A 7,211-nucleotide genomic window follows, 5' to 3' on the forward strand; every position below is an offset into this window, starting at 1 on the left:
CCCTTCACTCTTTCCAAAAGTTAGCAGTATCAAGTTTCAAATAAGTAATGACATATTAAAACATGTCTTTTCCGTTCTTATTGTGTACCTAAAAACAAACCTGGCATTGGAATAATTCTTTGTGTGTGTGTATATATATATAGAACAGAAATAGTTAATACAAACATAATGATAAACTGTTCAAATTACTGGAAGACTCATAAAAATATAACCTCTTGAGAATAAAACAAATATATTTTGGTTGGTAACTTCTATTATAAGTAAAAAAAACTTTTTGAGTATTATTCTAAATCCATATGTTAAATTAGACTCAGAGATAAACATTAACAGAGCTTAGTACTTTATATATATATTATTTAACTAATGTCAAATATTAAAAGTTGCTAAAAAATAGCAGGGCAGTTTAGATATAGCTCTGAAAAACAATTAAACCACATATTACTGGTTATGTACCATGTATCCATACTACATAATTTTGTAAAACAACTTATATATCCTGAAGGTTAAATGACTAAAAAAAAAGTGAGAGAGAGAGAGAGCACTGTTATAAAGGAATTGACAACTCAGTGACCAACATAGTTATCTATTATATATGTAAATAAACTATACCTCTCAACAGGTAATTTTTCTGCAGTAAAGAAACTACCTGACCACTGATGCATCAAAGGTAAATAACTGCATTTACATATATAATAGGTACAGTAAATCAGTTTCTTGACCAGTAATAATAAATCATAGTCAAACATGAACATTTTCATTGAAAATCTCAAGTGTTTTTTACGAGGCATTTTAATTATCAGTAACATTATTACAGACCCAATATTATTAATACATTTGTCTGGTGCTTACATAAAATGAAAAATTTTTTGTCCTTACCATAACATTTAAGGTACAACAAGGGGAATCCCATTAACTTAAAAAAACAATAAAAAAAACTAAAATATAGCCCTGACTATTTAAATATTAATTGAGCATTCCCTTGAACTTCCTTGACTTTACTGCATCAACTACATCTGAAGGTAACCCTATCAGATATAAAAGACTGTTTAGGTAGTATTAATAAATTTTTAATTATTTTGTGGATTAATATTTCATTATTGTTTTGTTTTCTTTTATAATAAGAGTTAAAAGCAGATGATTATTAGAAGTTGTGTTTATAATTGATTGATGTTGAGGCTATCAAACATTGCATGAAATTTACTGATGTTGAGAATATAGAGATTTATAGAAGGCAAGCAGATGATTAAGTGATAAATATATATAAATAGTGTGATACAAGCAGGAAAAATCAGACAGACCAGAGAGTGGAAAGAGAGCCAAAAGTAAAGCCAAGTGAAAGAGAGTTTCAATCAGAGAAAGGTTAGAAAATGTAAAGTTAACTATCACAGGAGTGAATAGTCTAACAGTTGATATGTTAAAGTGAGATTAACAGTTTTCTGACATCTTAGGAGAATAATTTATCTCATCAAAGGGTATTCTAAAGCAATTGAACCTGCCTGTGTGGACTTTGACAAAAAGGAGAAGAATATATGGAAGTAGACCTATATGCAAAAAAGCACGTGTTTATTGGAAGTAGGCCAAAATACAAAAAAGCTGATGAGTATTGGATGTTCAGGATACAACTGTGGTAATTCAATGAGGCAGCATAGGTGAATTATACACAGATACTGTTGTGATAAAAAGAAGAGAGAGAGAGAGAAGAAAAGGAATGAGTGAATTATACACTGATAGTCTTTAAGATAAAAATAGAGAAAAATTGTACAGCTTATCAACTGAATTGGCCTAAATGGACTTTTGAGAAGAAGAAGAGAATTGTCTAGTATTTAAGGTACAACTATGATATCCATAGCATAAGGAAGTTTTTACATACTTGTTCTGAATACATATATATTACTTATTTATTTTATTATTTTTTCGAATTTATTGCTAACAAGTCACAGACACCTACTGTAGAAGAATCCTTAGCCCAACACCCATATTATTTAACCTACTTACTAAATACTATATATATTTAAAGCCTCAATTATTTTGACAAAACCATTCTGAAGCCAAATTACCCAGTTAGAAAATTAAAAATGTCTATGTTGAAAATGACTCTCACCCTACCAAAATTTATATTTGTATCTGAAGCATTTGTGGCATTTAATGCTATTTTCAAATGCTTCAAGAAGTGAGAAATATAATTTTATAAAATTCTATGTATAACACACATTCATGCAACATGAAGAAAAGCTGTGCACATTTAGTGAATCCATAAGAGAAGTTACATAACGATGCTTGACCAAGAAAAGAAATGTATATGTCAAGTATAAACTACGATGATATCCAGGCAGTAATGGGAACCAACTCTTTATCTTATCTAATCCCATAACCATTTGTGTATGTTATAGTTTTCATACTATATTATTTAAATTGTATGTTCACAAAACTTGTCGGACTATCAGTAAACATTACAAGGCTTTCATATCCAAAATATCATATTTTTTTATTAAGTCTTAAGTTTTGTTAAACAATGTTTTTCTCATGCCATTATTTCTTTTTTTTTTGTCATGTTGCCTATTTAACATGCAAAGTAATTTTCATTTTAAGATTAAAAATACTTTTATGCATCAGAAAATTTTCTAATTTCATATGTAAAATCTTTATAATGTCCATATAGTTATCAAACATTTCTTATGAATAAACTTTATGTTCTATCTGTTATTTTCACTAACGAATCTCTGTACAGGTTTGGTCGATTTGACCACTCTCGTAACCACCATAAAAAATTAGGAAATAAATATAAATTATGCTGTTTTTGTTCTAGAATGACTACAACTTATAACACGAAAACAGAAATGTTCAGACTAAATAGCTGAAATCTCATAACATTATACATTTATATATATTAATTATATTTACCTTTCAACCATGCCTGGCTAACAGTACAGAAACTACAATGATGCAGCGCACATGCACTCATGTTACCATATCCAATAATATAAAACTGATCTTTGGTCTGTACAAAGTGTCCTGTTTTGGCTGTGTTTTAGTGGACTAGTATTTTGCAAAATATTGTCACATTTCAATTATTATAAATATGTATATACATTACTGGTATTTACAAATAAGTTCTTAAACTTATTTTTCTTGCAACATAGAACAGTAAATAAAGAAGTAAAGCAAACAATTATTTTTTCTAGTTATGACCTTTGTACTCATTTGCTGCTTGTAATAGTTTGCTAAGCCTTATAAAATTTTGCATATGGTGAAAGTGAAATGAAATATTTTTTTTTAGGTTTTATATATACATTAAAAATAACCAAAAAATCATAAATTAGTGTATCGATATCATAGAATTCCACTATAATTTATCAAGCTTAGTAATTATGCCGTATTTCGGGTCTAAAAATATACGAAATTTTGAGCAAACTAGATGAACGAGATGATGTTGTAATACTTGAAAATGGCTGAAAAGCCGGGGACATTCTGAGCTTTCGATAGGTTATTCACATGTTATAGACAAAAGTAAGTGCATATAAGGGAGCATTTTCAAAAATGGAAAGAGGTGAGCAGGGCCACTGTGTTTGATTCAGTACATGAACAATATCTCAGCAAGTAGAAAAGATGGAAAGTTCTTATTTTATACTCTAGCTTGTTAATATTGGTAATTTGAGTATCTAATTTATAAGAAACTATAGACTTTGTATTTTGACATAACAAACATCTAATATGAACCAGTGCCGCATTCAACATACACAATACACACAAAAATTGATGTTTTAAAATAAAAAATAAATAAACTATAATATTAAAAGTTGAATTATAATCTACAGTTTGATATCAAACTTATTAACATAAATTTATAAAATAGTAGTTCAATAAAATTTTGAATACGAGTCAACAAACACGATGACATGGCCTTTGACCCATGTGGAAAGGTTAAGTAGTGTAAGTAAATATAACTAATAACTAAGTAAACATGGCTACTGTTGGCATAGACACTACAACAGAAGAGGGTGCATGATCCAGAGTTGATAGAAGAGTTGGCATAAATGTTTAGGCTATGGCATATCAATCTGCACGAGTAGGTCCACATGGCATTATGCACTTAATGGGCAGGATACCATTGGTGTACAGTAAACTTGATGAAAACATCAATAGTTTTATCAATACATTAAATGAATCTGCTGGAATTTCATGGTGGACTGATGCTCAAAAATGAGATATTTTATGACTGAGAACAGCAGGAGATGCAAAAAGTTACATTATGGCTTATGATGAATTGTGTGAAACTATAGATTTCCAGTCATTAGCGCTAAGGTTAGGAAAAAAATATATAGAAAGTGAAAAACACAAACATAATTCTGACAGAGATACATATCTTGACTCAGCAAAGAGGGGAGTCAGTCAGAGTTTTGGGGCATAAGCTACAAGAACTAGGTAACTGATTATGCAGAACTAACAGACATCCAGACAAGCTGATGATACAAGATACCTTGAAGTCAGATTATGAACGGGGTTTAATCAGTAACATAACTTGCAGAAATGTGAAGGAAGCAAATATGCCTGATGCAACCTTGCTGGATTTGATTGAAGTAGCTACACAAGAGGAACTACATGAAAAGCAGATGTATAAGCTTTTGCACACTACTGTAAATGTTGTAAGCAGTAACAGAAATAATAAAACAAACTGGCAAAACAAGCAGAATACGCCCAATGACTTCTAGTGTTTTAACTGTGGCAAGAAAGATCACATAGCAAAAACCTTTTCAGAAAGAGAAAAGAAATTATCAGATAGCATGTTTTAATTGTGGAATGAAAGGCCACATAGCCAGAATTTGCAGATGCCTGCCAATAGCATAAAAGGGAAAAGCCCCTAAGGCTGGGACTTTCAGAAGGAAGTTCTCTAGAAATAATAGAAGCTCTACATTCACTGTACAAGCAGAAAATGTAATCCCAACTGGGATTAAAGAGCAAAAGTAGAGGTAGCTCCAACAGTTTGGAATAAGAGATTGAGTGTCTGCAGTGTTAATGAAGTGTCACCAGTAGCTTTAGTAGAAGTAGTCAGTTTTCTGCTAAGTGCAGAACAAGTGGATAAAAAGCTGACATTGTTAAATAATGCTTGGAAGGAAGTTTCAAAAAGTTTTTTAACTTCCATTACAGGACATCCTGTTGAAATGCTATACAAGTATAGTGTTCAGTTGAAAATACGAGTCTTTAGAGATAGAATGCTCATTTTACATCTGTAGGCAAATAGATTCAGAAACAGGTGGTATTATATGGCAGGATTTCTTAAGAGCTTATAATACTGAAAGGTAAGCTGCAGATAGAAATGGAGATCTTAACTTTTGAAAGGCTTGTACCTTCAGACTTATGTGCAAAAGTTGAGACAAATGATACCTTTCCACTGACTAAAGCTAATAGTCAGATGCCAAATGCTGATATTAACAAGGCTAAGGAATAACAGTCAAAACACTAAGCACTGATACTCATAAGTGTAGTGATACATGACAAAGTCGGCATGATAGGAATAGGAAGTGTTCAATAAGAAATCCAGTAATATGAAATAAAAAGAGAAGCCCTAAGCCTAGCAGAAGCAATATTATTAATAGTAACAGTAGTACAGAGAAAATTAAGAATAGAGTAAGTTCCAGTAATATGAAATAAACTCTTTAAACTTATATTTAATATTTATGTAAGTACAACCTAAAATCCTATTTGCCCTACCACTAGCAACAGCACAGTGCTTGGATAGGAGCTTAATGGAGTGATCAACCAAAACACCAAGATTCATTTTTGTAACACTGTTAAGGTTATTCCTATCAAAAACAAACTTGTAATTTAAATTATGATAACTCAAATGTATTACCTTGTAGTTATTGTAATAAAATACCTCTACCAGTTAGTTGTCAAACTCATCAAATGATGTAAATCCTTTTGTAAGGCAGCAGCACTCAAGACCTTAATATCAGTAAATTTACTAACCATTCCTTCATCTATTTCATTGATATAAATAAAAAAGATGAAATGTCTTAACACTGAGCCCTGAGGTACCTCACCTATGTCATTAATCCACTTTGACTGAACTCTATTGAAAACAGCCCTCTACTTTCTTTCCTTTAGTCATTTTTCAATCTAATGAACCAACTTATATCTGCATATCTGTAGAAATAATTTTTAAGAGGACTTTTATGTGGTACCTTTTTAAAATGCTTTCTGAAAATCTAGATATACCAAATCCACACCTTTACAGTTACAATTACCTTCATAAATAGCAACCTATTCCAAAATGTCGAAAAATTAGTAAGGCAACATTGCCCTCAAATAAAGTCATGTTGCCTATCCAACAAAATTTTAAGCTTTGTTAAATGATGTAACAAAACATCTCTTTTATCAGACCTTCAGGCTTATGTTCACAAATGTCATCATATCCAAAATTGTTTGCTAATATAGATGTGAATATTACAAGATTAATCATAAAAACTTAACTTATAATTATCTGTTGTTTCAGAAATGTACAAATTATTATCATAAAATAAGGACTTAAACCATTATTTAATACAATCTTTATAAATCATACCACCACAAGTTAATTTACTAAAGTCATTAAACAAGAGTTAAGAGATTATTGAACAGAAACCATATGTAAATGAACCAATAGATTGTAATATTTTGTAATCTAACAAAATACTAGTAATTGAAATTTTTTTTTACAATTACAAATAGTAGTGCGATGGTTAATCAAAATAACGAAAGACTGATCAACACTGATTAAAATATTATGTTTTTGAATATGTTGTTTCTTATATTTTTGTCATGTCCTTGTTTTTCAACCTTGTTACAAGAAATTCAGATGTTTATGTAGTAAATCAAACATATTTAAGATAGGTATTCCCATTGGTTAGCAGTCACCAAACCCAGAGAAGATGAGCTTTCAGCTTTTGTTTGGTAACTAAATGGCTGAAACAAAATTATGTAATTTATTCTGTCTGAAACGAAACTAAGATAAAACTTATCATTTGGAAATCATACTACAGAAAATAAAAGCTGACAATTTTAAGAAGATATTCAAGCACATATTTTAAGCCCTGAATTTTTCACATACTTGTTTATTACCAATTTATCTTGGACAGTAATATATGTAAATACAGAAACAAAATTTATTTAGTTTCTATATATATAAATATGTAAATATAGAAACAAAATTCATTTAGTTTCTATATATATAA

General features: G+C 30.1%; 1 protein-coding gene across 1 annotated transcript in view; it reads right to left on the bottom strand.

The window, feature by feature from the left end:
- LOC106464104 (stomatin-like protein 3) overlaps nt 1–7,211 on the bottom strand; it is a 31,960-nt gene that overhangs the window by 16,518 nt on the left and 8,231 nt on the right. The window lies entirely within an intron of this gene.

The sequence above is a fragment of the Limulus polyphemus genome, unplaced genomic scaffold, assembly GCF_000517525.1.
Source record: "Limulus polyphemus unplaced genomic scaffold, Limulus_polyphemus-2.1.2 Scaffold1561, whole genome shotgun sequence".
Taxonomy (NCBI): Eukaryota; Metazoa; Arthropoda; class Merostomata; order Xiphosura; family Limulidae; genus Limulus; species Limulus polyphemus.